General features: G+C 51.4%; 1 protein-coding gene and 1 long non-coding RNA gene across 2 annotated transcripts in view; one reads left to right on the top strand and one right to left on the bottom strand.

Annotated features, from left to right (window-relative positions):
- The window catches only part of LOC111094968, a 32,195-nt gene extending 27,929 nt beyond the window's left edge, over nucleotides 1-4,266 (top strand). Inside the window, exon 5 of the long non-coding RNA XR_005356496.1 lies at nucleotides 3,442-4,266. This is a non-coding gene — a long non-coding RNA (uncharacterized LOC111094968). The remainder of the gene's footprint in view (nucleotides 1-3,441) is intronic.
- The window catches only part of EPB41L4A (erythrocyte membrane protein band 4.1 like 4A), a 180,509-nt gene that overhangs the window by 117,124 nt on the left and 46,535 nt on the right, over nucleotides 1-16,850 (bottom strand). The window lies entirely within an intron of this gene.

The following is a 16,850-nucleotide window of genomic DNA, read 5'->3' as shown; positions in this document are numbered from 1 at the left end:
CAACCAAGTTTGTCGGCAGCGCTCACTGCTCTGGGGCGGCCCGCGGCCTAGGGCCCTGTGCACCGGGGAGCTCGCGGCCTGGGGCAGGGCTGCATGTGCCCCCCCCACCCCCGGCTGCCTGAGGCCTCCGTCCTCCCCTCGCCGCCTCTCCAGACGGCCTCCCTCCCTGGAAGCACAGCCCACGGGCGAGGGCTCCGGGCCCTGCTCCGGGCCCTGCTCCGGCCCGAGGCCCCACGGGGGGTGAGCCGGGGTGGGGGGGGCAGCGCCCTCAGCAGGAGCCCGGCCGCTCTGGCCCAGCGCCCGCCCCACTGCCAGCCCCTCTCCCACTCCCCCCGCTCGTCCTCAAGCGCAGCAGAGGCGGGAGGGTGGCCGCACCGGCCGGCACGTCCTGGCGTCACCTCGTCCGCCCCGCGAGGGCTCAGTGAACCGCGGCGTGTTTATCCCCATTTTACAGACGGGCCGCAGGGGAGGGCGCTTCGGCACCCAAGCTGGCCCCCAACACCGCCAGCCCCGGCGCGGGGCCACATGGGGAAGGCAGGGCCCGGCCCCAGAGCAGAGCCAAGGCCCGGCTCCCTGGCTTCCACCACCGGCGCCTCGGCCGGGCTCCGAGCCGTGCTCCAGGAGCCGGGCTGAAACTGAACTCCCCTCAGTTACTTATCATTTCTCTCTCACCCAAGCATAGAGCTTTCCAGAGGCTGCGTGGCGTACGAGCTCACGACACACAATGCACGAGGCAGATGTGACAATCAGCCATTTTCTATTAACTGAGTCCTAAAGAAATTTGCAAAAAATGTAAGAATAATGTCCCTCTCCTTATTGGAAATTGTCTTATTTTGGGAAATACAACTATCTTTATAAAAATATTTACATTGGCATGTAATGGGAATCTATAAAATGAAATAGTTTAGATGTTTTTTTTAATTTCTCAGTTTTAACTTCTAGTATAAATATACATAGAGATAACCCTCACAGCCAAAAGTTCTGTAAGGTCCTCAGGAATTCTTTTTTTTTATATATTTTTATTTTTTTTATATTTTTTATTTTTTTAAGATTTATTTGAGAGAGAGACAGGACAAGAATGCATGCACAAGGAGAGGGAGAGAGAAATAATCTCAAGCAGACGCCCCACTACGCACAGAGCCTGAATCGGGTCTCGATCCCACAACCCAAGAGCATAACCTGAGCCAAAATCAAGAGTCAGACACTTAACTGACAGCCACCAAAAGCCTTGGTCGTAATTCTAAGGCACATGAGGAAATCCTGAGACAGAAAAAGCCCGAGAACTGTTCTCCTATCCCAACAAGGGTGCATTCTTGATGACACATACTACAAAATAGATTCTTCTTGATTCTCATGTATTTGGGGAGACACGTGAACCTTCCTCATTTTATAGAGGAGGATACTGGGGCCCAGGAGTTGAGAGAGCTGCCCACAGGTCAAGGGCTAGCTACCCGAAGTTCTAGGAATAGAACCGATGCCACTCACTGTCCTCGAACAAACATCTACCTCTGCCTCTTACAGATCTTGTCAACGGTTCACAAAAATCTTGTTAGTAACAAAACACAACCAAAAGAAGAAAAACAAGCCATCCACAAGGAAGCTCAGAGACCAAATAATAGAAAGCAGCATTCTCTGCTGACAAAAATCAGAATTTCCAGACTAGGGATCCCTGGGTGGCGCAGCGGTTTGGCGCCTGCCTTTGGCCCAGGGCGCGATCCTGGAGACCCGGGATCGAATCCCACGTCGGGTTCCCGGTGCATGGAGCCTGCTTCTCCCTCTGCCTGTGTCTCTGACTCTCTCTCTCTCTCTCTCTCTCTCTCTGTGACTATCATAAATAAATAAAAATTTTTTTAAAAAAATTTAAAAAAATAAAAAAATAATAAAAATAATTTAAAAAAAAGAATTTCCAGACTAGGGAGCTATTTTCAAAACTAATATAAAGCAGACTCCTTAGTTTCATCAAATTTGCATTAAACAATTAAGTCCAAGAAATAGATATGCCTATAACACAACTCAAAATTTTATATTTCTCCTGTCTGGCTCGAACGTCCTCTAAAGGTCTTCAATTCATGAATGTTATGAATCTCAAAAATTAATCTTTCTAAATGCACTATGGTATTCTGAATTAGATTCTGGACGGAAAAGAGAACATCAGTGGAAAAACTTGAAATCCAAAAATAATCTATGGTTTACTTACTGGTATTATGTACAGTGAATTGACCGTATTATTTCCTGGTTTTAATAAATACAACATGACTATATAAATGTCAACATCAAGGGAAACTGAGTGAAGGGTATTCAGGAACTCTCTTACTCTTTGCAATTCTTCTTTAAATCTGATTTGAAATTTAACCTTTGAGCTAAAAAAAATCTCATAGGTAATGAGAGACCCAGAAAGTGAACAGAAACTATCAATCCATTCTATTCATTACGGATCAGAGTAAGATAAGCAGTGAAACCTCGGGCAATATAAGACATTTCACAACCTAAGACTTGATTTTTCTGTAACAAAAAGGAAAAATGGGTTATATATTTTCAAATATCCTGAAATCCTTATGAGGGAAGCCCCGGTGACCCAGCGGTTTAGTGCTGCCTTCGGCCCAGGGCCTGATCCTGGAGACCCAGGATCGAGTCCCACGTCGGGCTCCCTGCATGGAGCCTGCTTCTGCCTCTGCCTGTGTCTCTGCCCCTCCCACCCTCCCTCCCTCTCTCTCATGAATAAATCCCTAAAAAAAAAAGAAATCCTTGTGAAATCATTAACAACTTTAGGACGTTTAAGCAATCATCTTTAACCTCTTGAACCTTATAGAGCAGGACACGTGTTAAGCCAAAGATCTATGTTTAGAAATATATAACCCCTTAAGATATAATATTTAAACTTTAATTTGAATGATGAAAAGCTGATTCCAAAACTTTAAATGTACTATATTTTTTATTACTATTATCATTATTTTAAGTAGGCTCCACACCCAGCTTGGAGCCCAGTATAGGGCTTGAACCCATGACCTTGAGATGGACACCTGAGCTGAGATCAGGAGTCGGATGTTTAACCAACTGAGCACCAAACCACCCAAGCACCTCTGTACTATATATTATTAACAATTATAAACAACTAAAAACAATCGATATCCTATTTTGGTTAGAATCTTTAGGTTTTGCTGGATTTTTCTTAATATTTTATATATTTCTTTGAGAGAGAGCGTGCAAGCATGGGGGGGGCGCGGGGAGCCGACCCCTTGGTGAACGGAGGGCCCGACACCGGGCTCCATCCCAGGACCCCGAGGTCATGACTTAAGCTGACAGCAGATGCTTAGCTGACTGAGCCACCCAGGTGCCCCCAGAAGGTTTAGGTCTTAAAAGTCTGCACACCTCAAACTCAGTTTGGTTTTTTATTTTTTTGTTTGTTGTTGTTGTTTTTTTCCAAACTCCTTTTTTTCCCAGGTATGGGGCAGTGAAGACCGCGGCTAACTTGTTGACTCTCTTCCCATCAAGAGGTGGGTCTAATTCTCCTCCTTGATTCTGGCCTCGCCTATGGCCGCTTCCCCTGATACGGCGTCGTCCGAGCACTGCTAAGCCAGTTCCAAGGTAGCTTTTAAAACAACTGTCTGCTTCCTTGATGGTGTCTCGGAACCCTCGAGCGACATGAAAGAAGCCAAACCACCCAGCTCAAGAGACCATCCGGAGAAAACCTGAGACTAAGAAGGAATGGGGCTCAGCTGGGCCCACCCTCCAGTGTCCTGCCAAGACATCCCAAACAGCACAGCTGCACCATCAATACCAACAAGTGTCCCCAGGCAGCACCACATGGAGAAACCTCACGCAGCCGAGCCCTGCTCCATGTCTGCACCTACGTGCTTTGCATAATACATAATACAGTGGCTGTCGTTGCAAGCCGCTCGAGTTTGGGCAGTTTGTCATGCACCTGAACAACCACAGACACCCAGACAATGGTCAGACTCAGTTCTCAGCCTGGAAACGCAGACTTCCGTGAAGATTATGCAGAGCTTGCCCCCAACATGCTTCATTACTTCTTGTCTGTCGCCGCACACACCTTAGGCAACACACGGGTTAGATGGGAAAGCTGCAACAGCTCCCAGTTAGGGAGCCCTGCGTGCCCAACCTCTAACCTCCCTGCACTGGAGCCCCCCTGGCACCTCCATCCCGGGCAGACCTCAAAGCCTGTCCCTGCGGATCACGGCACTAGCCTATTATCTGGGACTCTTAGGAGTCTCCATTGTGAACATAATAAATATTTGGTTTCCTTAACTAGGAATTCCCATTTGTTACTGATGTTTCTTCCTCCCGAGTGGGGCTCCCGTTGGATAAGACAGAGCCCACGTTCCCAGACTCCTGTGGCATCTCAATACATTATCATCATCAAGTCCTCATTTTGCTAGAATTTTTTGCAGCATGGGGAAGAGGAATTTTTTTTTTTATCTTGCACGATATCCACCCATATAATACAAAAACGCTTCCATTTATGAAAAATGGAATTTTAAGAGTAAAGTGCTGGGAAATAAAAACTCTCGTACACCACACACGATACGGGCAATACAGGTCTCTGCACACATGCACACTCCCTTGTAGGGCCGCCTGCCAAGGGCCCGGGAGCAGAGGCACCTCGGTGCCAAGGACCGCAGCACCCACACCGTTGGTTTCCAGACACCATTACTCGCCCCCTCCTTAGAAAACAGATGAATATGAGGCTGAGACAGGAAGGTAAAGAGCCCAAAATAATTTTTTTTGTACAGAAAATGGGAAAAGAGTTCTCAAAGAATGAGGGGAACCTTTCAAAAGAACACAGGAGCTAACTTGGGGGGACTCCAGTCAAACCTTGGGGAACGTGAGCGACAAAAGGAAGGGAAGGGTAGGATCACACCCCCGGGGCAATTCTAATATACGAACATGTTCACAGATACACGAATCAAGAAGTAGCAGAGAGAGGCCGTCCCCACGGTGAAGTGCCGACCCACCGGCGGGGAACAGGGGCCACGGCCTGCGCTCTGCCCGCAACGCTTCTTTCAGTTCACGATTATTTCTGAATAAATGGTTCAAGAGAAAGTCTCGCCCTCTGCCATCCGGAGACCCCAAAGTTCCCGGCCTGTCCACCCCCGAAGCTCCTCGGTCCCACAGCGGCTTCCTCCCGCCTGCTCGGCCCTCGGTCTCTTCTTGGGTCGCTGTGGGGCTTTCAAGGGGCGAGCTCCCGGGGTGACCCTGAATGCCTCGCTGGAGCCGCTCCCGTGTTCCTGACTGTCCCTGCTCTTCCTTGTCACGGGTCCTTCACGCCCAAGAGCAGGGTCCCCTGGGCTCTGCTGGGCCTCGGGGCCTCGGGCAAGCTGAGGTGCGTCCCGTGGGGCACCGGCACCGGCACCACGGGGGGGGGGGGGGGGGGGGCGATAGGCCACCTGGTGCCGGGCAGGGCGGGCTGGGGACACGGGGAGCCCGGGCGGAGGTGCAGAGCCTGGGGACCCCACAAGCCCAGGGCGGTCCCTGCCCCGCTTCCTGTCCCGCCTTCCCTGCAAGAGCCCGGTGCCCACCTGGCACCTCAGACAGGGGACACCCCCCAGGAACCCTCGGGTCCACGACCCGTTGAGCTGCAGGAATAAAAGAAAAGCAGAGGATGCTCTTAGGGAACCTCAGTCTACAATAACGGCCTAAATCACTACTTTGTTTTACAAACAAAAAATGACGATACTGGCAATCCACAGCATCCGGCCCAGGCTCGGCCCTGAATTAGCAGTACAGCCTCCGGGGTGACCTTCAGCCCTTCCAGTGCTGCCTGCTCAGACTTCTGCTTCAAGTTACGGCTTTGGGGAGCACTTCTACGGCTCGAACGCGCCACAGATACAGCACTGCTTGGCGGGGGGGGGGGGGGGGGGGGGCGGGTACCTGTTTCTCAAAAAGAGCTTCTCAAAATATAACATCAACTATTAAAATAACAGCATAGCAAGTTGCTAAAAATTTGCTGAAGTTCCAGCGCCTAGGGGTTTTCAACTGACACGAAATAAAAATTATCTTTTTTTCTTTCGCCAGGTAAAGCAGCCCAAGGTGTGGCTATAATATAAACACTCAGCTTCCCGACTTTAAAATTACATGATTTTTGATGAAATTAATTTGGAGGTAATTTCGAGTTTAGAAGATCAAGTGAGGCTTTGTTAGTATTTTCATTATAGGGGCGCCTGGGCAGCTCAGAGGTTGAGCGTCTTCCTTCAGCCCAGGGCGTGACCCCGGGGTCCTGGGATTGAGTCCCGCGTCGGGCTTCCTGCAGGGAGCCTGCTTCTCCCTCTGCCTGTGTCTCTCCCTCTCTTTCTGTGTCTCTCACGAATAAATTAATAAAATCTTTAAAACACACACACACACAAAAGGCTTCCTAAGACCAAGTAACATGACTTCTAAAATCAAAATTTCAGGGCCCCTGGGTGGCTCAGTTGGTCGAGCAGCTGCCTCAGGCTCAGGCCCTCAGGCTCAGGCCATGATCTAAGGCCCTGGGATCCGAGCCCCACGTCAGGCTCCGCGCTCGGGAACCTCCCCCAGCTTGTGCTCTCTCTGGCTCTCACTCTCTCTCAAACGAATAAATAAAAATCTTTTTCAAAAATTAAAGTTCCAATGGACAAAATGGAAAAGGCACGGCCATCACTAAGAACCTTCAGTGTCAAAACAAACAAACAAACAAACAAAACCCTTCAGTGTCCTCAAAGATCCAACATTGCAAGCAAGAGTGTGAGACATGGAAGACGTAATCGGAAGACAGGACACACAGAAAACAGGTATTCCCGGGGAAGAAACAGTAACGGATGGAGAAGAAATAAATAGAAGGGAGAGAGGTGGAGATCAAAACAAAAGAAACCTCCCTGAGCTGAAAGAAGGGCCGAGGGCTCCCAAGCAAGCTCAGACAACACTAACGAGGCAACAAAAGGCACGTGCCCAGGCTTGTGAACTCCTGAAGCTGAGAAGGAAATTCACCTGCAACCACATACCCTGGTGCGTGCATTACCGTGACTTCACCATTTCAACAAACTCCAACCCAGGAAGGTGGAAGTTTCCCAAAATCTTACTGTTTCCAGAACTTTCCAAAACCCCATCCATCTGATAAACAGCTCAACTGCTCCTCATTTGAGTCAACACTCCTTCCTCAGCCTACCAGGCTTAGGTCACCTCACCCAACATCTTGTCTAGTTCCATGTCCTTGCGCTGAACCACTTGTCACCGAACCCTAATAAACCCCATTCATTCCCCATCTCCGTCCTCCCTCGTCTGAAGCACGCAAGGTCATTATTGCTGCAGCAGTCAAGCTGGCTTGGCCTCGCCTACACATCATCCTGCGGTCTCGGCAGAGCCAGCGGAGACCCTGCAGATTATAGTCATTCCAGCAAGTTGAACAGAGGACGGACGAAGAAAAATCAGATTAGCACCAGACACCTTGTGGGCGACGCCAGAGCCTAGGACAGTCAAACAGGCTCTACGGACAGAAAAAGCCCGACCACCGTGCTCTTCGCCTGTCCTGGAAGACAGAGACCGTTTTCTGAGCGTCCGGGGGCTACGAGATTACCCAACCAATAGGCCCGACCCGAGGAAATCTTGGGAAACGTGCTCCACCTAAACGGAGAGCTCACGACACGGAAAACAAAGAAGGGGGGAAGCAGATGTAACAGGATGAAATTAATATGCCCAGGAACTTACAGTTTGTCATTGCAATGTTTATTAAAACAGCTACAGGGAAAAAACAAAACAAAACAAAAAAACAAAAGAAAAACACAAAAAACAAAACAAAACAAAAAAACAATGATCAAGAAAAAAAGAAAAAAAATCCAACCTGTCTCAGTAAAATCCAAGGTGAGGAAATACTATTTTAACCTGTAAATGTTGATCTAGGATGTTTGATGATCACTGCTCTGGAAAGATCAGGTGAGAAAGGAACCGCAAGCAGGACGGAAAGGCGAGGACCTCCGGGCTCATGAGGAGAGGGGTAGAGACGCAAGACCACATAGGCAAACAGAGGGACGGATGATGAGACGTGACGAACAGCGGGGTAACGGGGGGTGGAGGAGCAGCGGCAGTGCTCCCAGAAAGCGCCTGGCCCCGCCCGCAGGGCCATCAACAGCAGAGCTCCTGAGCACGGGGCCGTCATCCACCAGGTGACAAACTGGGCGACAAGCGGATGAGAAGTGTTGGATACATGTGCTGAGTGGACCCGATGCCTGGAAGGAATTTCACTTAAATTTCACAAAAGCAAACTAGTGACTTAAATGGCTCATGAGGAATTATGAACTTTTTTCTTTATGCATCTCTGGTTTTCTGGCTTTAAAAAAATTTATTTATTTATTCATGAGAGACCCCGAGAGAAAGGCCGAGACACAGGCAGAGGGAGAAGCAGGCTCCATGCAGGGAGCCTGATGTGGGACTCGATCCCGGGACCCTGGGGTGACGCCCTGAGCTGAAGGCAGATGCTCAGCCGCTGAGCCACCCAGGTGCCCCTTCTGGGTGTTTTTGTTGTCATTTTTACTTAGTACAACAGCATGTTTTGCTTTGGTGACCTCAAATTTCGAAATTTCAGATTTTTCAATTTCTTGAACATCTAGAACAAGAAAAGAAGCGGGTGCGGGAAGGCCCTTGGTGGCAGGAGAGCAGCACGGGGTGGTGTCCAGAGGCAGCTGAAGAGGTGCCGGGGACCGGGGTTCAGGCTCCTGACGCCCCTGTGACCTCAGGCGAGCTGCTGAGCCCCTCAGGGCCCCTCCAAGCGGACGCCCAAACTGAGGGCGGCATGCAGCTGCACCTAGGTCTCGGGGAACCTCCCCGCGCGCCTCTACCCACGAGCCCCTCCAGGATCTGGCCCTCCTGAGGGCACGCCTCACCCCGCACCCAGAAGGGATCCCCCTAGTCCCCAAGATGACGGCGGGCCTCCACGTGGCCACCACACCCCGCTGCTCAGCGGAGCCCTGTCGTCAAGCAGGCCCTCCCGGTTCGCAGGAAAGGCAACGGCCGCCCTCGCCTCGGGTGCCGCTGGCCGTGCCATCGTCCAGAGATAATTTTAAGAATTTCTTTTCACCTCAAATTTCTGAAAGGACAAAGGGAACAGGTGTTCACCGACAGCCATGCACGCCCCCGAACTCCCCATTCCTCTGCGGAGGGGTCCTGGCCCCGCGCCCGCGGCCTCCTGGCCTCCCCCGGGCTCGGCACCCTGGCCCTGTGCAAAGGCTGGAGCTCCGCTCATGCCAGCCAGCTCCCCGTCTCCAGGCCGACTTCGTCATTCCCTCCCCGGCTCCCCAGGTTCAAGGCTCCGCCAGGCAGATGACCCACGCTGCCTCCATGCCTGCACCGTGCAAGTTCTGCGTTCTGCGAAAACCCTCAGCAGCAGTCACGGGTCGTGGTTAGGACCTGGGCTGGAATTTTTAGAAAAGCCTTCCTTAAAGGAAAGAAAGTCTGTTTCATTCTGGAACCAACGAGACTTTTTATAAAGAAAGGACTCTGCATGTCGAGGGTCAACGACTCTGCGCGTGAACAGTTTTCTAAAGCTACTTCTCAAGATGAACCGTCCAAACTACAGACAGCGGCTTAGCAAGACATTCTTTCTGTCGGAGTAGGGACCGCGCACATCGGACGTTGGTCGTAAACGGAAGCACCTTGACCCCAGCAAGTGGCCAGGCACTCGGCCGAGAAACGGAGAGCGAGGGCGGGTGGGCCGGGCGCCGGGCTGGCAGTGGGGCCCAGCTGGCCTGCTCACCGCAGTGCACGGCTGTCACGGGCCATCTGCATTAGCCATCTGTTTTGTGTCTGGCTCATATCCTCATTTTATTTCTGACATTTGGGCAACTTACAGTCCTTTAAAAAGGTGTTAGAAATTAGCAGGAGAGAAAGATTATTAAAATAATAAAAACATTAAAATAATCCCCACTTGACAGTTTGACTTTCCCAAAGAAATAATATAAGGAATAAAGAGGGGATCCCTGGGTGGCTCAGCGGTTGAGCATCTGCCTTTGGCTCAGGTCGCGATCCTGGAGACCCGGGATCGAGTCCCGCATCGGGCTCCCTGCGTGGAACCTGCTTCTCCCTCTGCCTGTGTCTCTGCCTCTCTCTCTGGGTCTCTCATGAATAAAAAAAAGAAAAAAAAGGAAGTGACTTTGGTTATTGTTATGCAAAGAATGAAACAGATCTAACCTAAGCAATTTGCCCCAGAACAGATCCCACCATCCCAGTCTCCCACCTGCTGGATGTTCGGGAAGCAAGCGGACTTAAAATGCCTTTGGGTTAACACTCTAAGGAATCCGTTCTCCTCAAAAAGTCATGAGAAAAATCAAATTGAAAAAAAAAAAGAAAAGAAAAATCAAATTTTAATCAAACGATATTATACTATTAACCTTTTTCTTGAAATTTTAATACTCCTTGATCCTCAAGTAGCAACGCACTTAAGAAAAATTTACTAATTTTTTAGTAATTTTCTAATTCCTTGGATTCTTTTTTTTGGGGGGGTGAAATAGTTAACACATTAGAACGAAACACACACACACACACAAAATAAATGCAGTAAGTACTAAGACAAAAAAAAAGAAGGAAACGCAAATGTAGTAGAGGAGATTCATCACCTACAGTCACACAATGAATTGTTTTTTTCATGTCAATCACTAGTTCCTACAGCACAGATTTTAAAGGCTGATTTTTCTGTGGCGCTTACGAAAACAGCCCATCCAGTCTCTCCATTCTAAAGGGCGTTAAACCAGAATGTTCAGTGAAATGCTGACAAAAGCCAAGAGGCGCGGTCTTTGTCTCCAAACAACTTGGGAAATGTGCCTTAATCAGCCGCCGCTGTCCAAGAGCTCGGGGGCCCACGCGGGAGCCACAGGCATGGTCGGCCACCGAGCCCCAGAAACACCCCGAAGGGACATGTGCCACAAACGCAAAATACAAAACACAGGCTTGAGGGCGGAACAGAGTCACGGTTACCCGGATACACGCTGAAATATCTTAGATACACTGGATTCAATAAAATATGTCGTTAAGATTCCTTCCACCCCTTTGAACGCGGCCATGGAGTCACATGTGTGGCTCATATTACGTCTTCATGGACGGCACCTCCCGAAGTGTCTCCGGAGGACTGCGCTCGGGTGCCAAGCGTGGGCCGCAGGGCCAGGGAGGTGGCTCTGGTGGCCCCGGGCCCGGCTCTCTGGTGCAGGCCCTCCCCACCTGCTGCTAACCCCGCGCCGAGCCCGCCCGGTGACCCCCCCAGTCCTCATCGGGCCTGCAGAGCCCCAGACGCTGAGGCATCTGTCAAGGAGGACCCGGAGCCTGCACCTCCTGCCTCAGGGTTCGTGCAGCAGCACCAGGCCCCGTGCTGACTGCATCTGGCCGTGGCCCCAGGACACGCCTCTCGCCCCAGGGGCAGCCCCGCAACACGGCCCCTCCGTGCAGCACAGGGAGACCGTGGGGGCACCGAGCACCCGAGCAAGCCTCGCCCGCTGGGGGGCCTCTCCCCACCCCCACCCACCCCACAGTCAATGGCTCCAGGTCACTGCGGCAGCAGAGGGAGGCAGCCCTCTGGGCCCCCCTCCGCCTGGGCCACCAGCGAGTCTGCTGAATCACGGTCGCTCTCGGTTTCCTCATCTGCAAAATGCATCTGGGATTCCTACCAACATGCACAGGCCGGCTCGCGAGAGCAAGTCGCAGCCGCCCAGAGTCCCTGGGACGAGCCCTCAGGACGCACACAGCAGCACATGCGGGGGGGCGGGGGGGGGGGTGGGGTGCCCTCGGGGCCCCCTGCGCTCCCCAGGCTCTGCGACACTGAACAGCAAAGGTACCTCATGATACATTCACTAAATTACTTTTGAGGGGAAAAAATAAGTAGAAATAGAGCTCATTATTATTATTTTATTTTATTATTTTTAGAGCTCATTATTTTTTCAATCAAAAAACAGCCCCACAGCTCACATCCGGGCTGCGTGAGTTCTGTGCTGAGCGTTGCTCTCCGTTCTGAACAGGCTCAGATTCGAGGGGAACAACCACGTGATGGGGCAGGAAGCCGTGGCAGGACAGGACCAGCCCAATGTCTCAACCACGGTTAAAGTAAAGAGAGCGAGCACCCACGCGTGAACCCGAGCGCCCGCCAGCCTCCGTGTGCGCTTCGACCCGCTCCGTCTACACTCTCCGGGTCTAGTGCAGAGGCGGAGAGCGGGAGACCTCCTAAGCCACGGAGGGAATGCAGGCTGCACGGCCACGCGGAGGGCGGCGCGGGCTCCTCGGGAAGCCAAGACGGCAGCTACCCTGCGGCCGGCAGGTGCACGCGGGGCTTTATCCAAAGGACACAGACACAGCGACTCTACGGGGCACCGGAGCAGCAAGGCCCACGGCAGCTAGGCCACGGGACGAGCCCAGACGTCGGCCGACTGAGCGGAGAAGAGGTGGTCCGTACGTGACGCAATACCCCTCGGCCACGTCCAGCCCCCAAGGATCAAGAATCAACAGGAAAGGGTGAACCTGGTAAAGATTCACATGCAGAAAATATCACCACTACCATTCTCATTTTTGGGACCCTATCAATCTAATCAAAACAAATGAGAAATATGAGGAAAAAAAATCACTTGAGCAGGGTTAGGTGCTTGTAGACTTTAACCCATTAACTCAGGGCTGGAGCCAGGATACAAGCGTCTCCGTCCCCACGCCCCGGGCCAGGCACCAGAGCTGGCCACTCCCCCACACATGGACAGGCAGGTGGAGCCTGTTTCACACCACGTCCCCTGCCTGGATTTTCTATCATTCCTGACACTGTCCAGGAATCACAGACCACGTAGGTGAGCAGCCACGACCGTACAGCACTGCACAAGGACCATCTCGGTGGACATCTGGACCCACCGCCATGGCTATGACCATGACCATAACCCCGACCGTGACCCTGACCCCTGACCTTGACCCTGACTGTGACCCTGACCCCAACCATGACCCCCAAGCATGACCCTGTGACCCCGACCGTGACCATGACCCCGACCATGACCCCGACCCCCGACCATGACCTTGTGACCCTGACCGCAACCATGACTCCCGACCATGACCCTGTCTGTGACCCCGACCGTGACCCCGACCGTGACCCACCCCTCACCTGGCTCTCCACCTCTGTCCTCTGAGGCTAGAAGTGCGGTCACACCAACTCTCAGAGCAGGAAAACCTGAAACCTACAGACTAAGTGACTTAAAGTCAAACAGCCAGCAGGCCACGGAGCCGGGACTCAAACACAATCCCGTCTTCCCAGCCGTCCACGTCCTCGGATGATCGCACAGCCCACCTCAAGGCCCTGAACCGCAGGCACTCTAAACCCGCCCGGCGGGACTCCAGGAAAAGGCCTCCCCGGGTGGGGGGACCCCGACCTTCCCCGGCCCCAGCTGAAGGCCGACAGTGCGCCTTCCAGGTTCGCTTTTAAGGAAGCGTCTTCAATTTCTACCCACCCCCCCACACACACAGCTCCAGGGTCCCCCTCGGAGGGCGCGACCCTACTACATTTTAGCTCCTCAGTGACAAGGAAGCTTATTCGGTTCACGATCCTTCGGTGTCACTGTAACACAACAGCCATATAAAACACCAGGGCGGAGAATGGGAAAACCATCCTACAGCGACAGCAGTCCCAGAAACATGGCGTGGCCACTGGGGACTCGCTCAGCCCCACATTCCACGGGGCTGCCCCGCTGCCAAAGAGCATGTTACCTGCCTGAGGTGCAGAAATGAACGACCAAATACGGGGCGTTGGCCAGATGGGGGAGACCCAGAGGGTGCAAGGTCATGGCCCCACGGGGCCGTGTGGGCAGCACTCTTTGCCCTCTTTTGGGCCCGTCCAGCTGCCAGGATACGCAGAGTGTTTCCAGGTCTACCTTCTCTCTTCATTCTTGACAGCTTTAGAAGAAAACAAAATATTCCTTACAGCCCACATGAGTTTCCCAAAGCCGCAGGGTGGCCTGCACACCCCAAGCCTTCCTCTCAAGGCTCCGGAGGCTCCACGCCCCAGGCCAAGGCATTGTGGGGTTGGTGGCTTCTGAGGGCCACAGAGGACCATCTACCCACGCCTCTCTCCAGCTCCTGGGAGCCTTGGCATTCCTTGGCTGGCAGGTGGCATTGTCCCCACATCTTCACGCCGTCGTCCCTCTGTTCATGTCTCCCTGTGTCCACATTTCCCTCTATTTTAAGGACCCAGTCATCCTGGATTAGGACTCACCCTAATGGCCTCATCCTAACTTGGTCATCTGCAAAGACCCTGTTTATTGTCAATTAAGGTCACAGTCATAGGGCCTGGGGGTGGGGACTTCAGTTATCTCTTGTAACTACACAACTCAACCCATTACAATGCTTGGATCACCTTCTTCCAATAAGAAAAGATTTTCTGGTTCTCATGGAAAGACTACATAGTCATAAAAACAGATCCCTTCGGGGATCCCCGGGTGGCTCAGTGGTTTAGCGCCTGCCTTTGGCCCAGGGCGTGATCCTGGAGTCCCGGGATCGAGTCCCGCGTCGGGCTCCTGCATGGAGCCTGCTTCTCCCTCTGCCTGTGTCTCTGCCTCTCTCTCATCTCTATGTCTATCATAAATAAATAAATAAAATCTTAAAAAAAAGCAGAATACAATTTTTTAAATGCTATGTAATACCAGGTTAAGGTTTTATCTTTACCTTCACTAGTTCCAAGACAACCACATATACCTCTCTGCCAACCTCATTTTGTGATGTGAATTTTGTTTGCAAAAGATCCACTCATTGTTTTTTTAAGATTTATTTATTCATGAGACACACAGAGACACAGGTAGAGGGTGAAGCAGGCTCCATGACCCAGGCGTCCCACAAAAGATCCACTTAAAACGGTGTATACCTTAGTCCTTTATCCACTCCCTTGATAAAGATCCAGTTCAGCCAGCAAACCCAAAACATTCGCTCAGCCCTAAAATAACCCTCAATGCCGTTCATAAATCGGTATCCATTACACGTACCCAAGGGCCCCTACCTATCGCTCACTCTGCAAGGATGCTTGCTCTCTCTCCATCAATGAGCCAGATGGTTTGCCTCCTAACTTCATTCAGGCTCCTGTCCCAGTGTTTTTGCACCTGAAAGGCTGTCCCCAAACACTGCTCCATCCTCCCCACCCAACACTCCTACCCCCTCCATCTGACTATCGTGCATTTGTTTTTCCCTTGTGTAATGAATGGTCTCCTCCCACCGGAATGTAGCTTCAGGGACAGCTAGCTCATTGCTCTGTCCCCAGAGCTGGGCACAAGGACACTTGATAGCTTTCAGTCCAATCTATTCAATGAATCAAGTTCCAAAAATCGCATATACAATTCATTGTATTTGAGGACACTCTTCCCCCTGGAAATGGACCCAAATGTCGCTTACCTCCCTCGTAACCGATTCTTCATGGAACAAGTCTACAGACACCTATGGGGTGCGTGCATGTCCATATAAAATTTTTTTTGGTTTAAAATTATTTTAATAACAGAGGTCGAACGTAGCTTTAGGTCTAGGACACTTCAGCTGCCAACTAAATACCACAGTAACAGGATTCCCTACACATTTCATGACCTCACGAATTAACAAGGCATGTAAACCATTATAAACACTTCTGTTGAGAGCTCACATCCAACGATCCAAAGGTTTAAAATATTAAAAGCTATATTGTGCCTCCTTAACCACGTGCCTTAAAAAATAGAATACTCGAAAGATAGAGCCCTGTATCTAAGAAGAAACACTGAAAAATATTTTTTTGCCGTGATCCAAAACTCCGCATATCAACTTAGCTCGGGTGAAGACAGCGTGACAGTATCATGTATGCAAACGTAAAACAGCAAGGTTCTCATTCATTTGGGGAATATAAAAAATAGTGAAAGGGAATAAAGGGGAAAGGAGAAAAAATGAGTGGGAAATATCAGAAAGGGAGACAGAACATGAAAGACTCCTAACTCTGGGAAACGAACTAGGGGTGGTGGAAGGGGAGGTGGGCAGCGGTGACTGGGTGATGGGCACTGAGGGGGGCACTTGATGGGATGAGCACTGGGTGTTATTGTATATGTTGGCAAATTGACCACCAATAAAAAATAAATTTATTAAAAATAAAAAAACAGCAAGTTTCCTTCAAATGCCTTTATTTAAAGCCAAATATCAATGTCACCCTCTGGAATGGAACAAAAATAACTCCTAAAACAAATGCTTACCCCAAATTATCTGCAGTTAGAAACTATAAAATTGTCAGAAACATTCTTGGAAGGCACATACAAAAAAAAAAAAAAAAAGGTTAAAAACTTCATTTTCTAAAAAAGAGAGGTTAATTGGTAGCCCTTCTTCGTTAAGGAGCGTCCCCTTGGCTATACAGGCAACAGAAACCGTCCGCGCCTCGCTCACCCTCACCCTCGCCGGCCCTCCGCCTCTCCCTGTCCTCTGTCCTCCCGCCGCGAGGCAGAGCCATACCATGTGCCCAGCCCACGGTCAGGGATGTCTCAGGGCTGCAAGCACCAGGCACACTGTCTAGGCCGCTCTCGGCCAGGCAACCACCCCAAGGCTGAGTCAGTCCCCTGCCTAATCTGACACCCGTGAAGGGACCTGCAGCCCGGGGGAGGGGGGTCCGCATGTTGGTGGCCTGCAGGCCTGCAGCAAGAACACTCAGCTCCAGGTACCTCAGCCGAATGAGCGCAGAGCTGACACCTGCAGAAAGGCAACCACCGGCACCCACAAGGATCTGTGGGGCGCGTCAGGCCGGCGGGGGGCTCCATGCACGTGGACCCCAGGCTGTGCATGGAGCCGCGGCACCTGGGACACACCCGTCGCACAGGGCCCCTGTGGCAGCCGCCTCGGGAGCACGAACAAATGCCTTGGAACCCACGGAAGACAAATTATCT

The sequence above is a fragment of the Canis lupus genome, chromosome 3 (assembly GCF_011100685.1).
Source record: "Canis lupus familiaris isolate Mischka breed German Shepherd chromosome 3, alternate assembly UU_Cfam_GSD_1.0, whole genome shotgun sequence".
Classification (NCBI taxonomy): domain Eukaryota; kingdom Metazoa; phylum Chordata; class Mammalia; order Carnivora; family Canidae; genus Canis; species Canis lupus.
The sequence above is the reverse complement of the archived record's forward strand: the minus strand, read 5'-3'. Positions and strand labels throughout refer to the sequence as shown.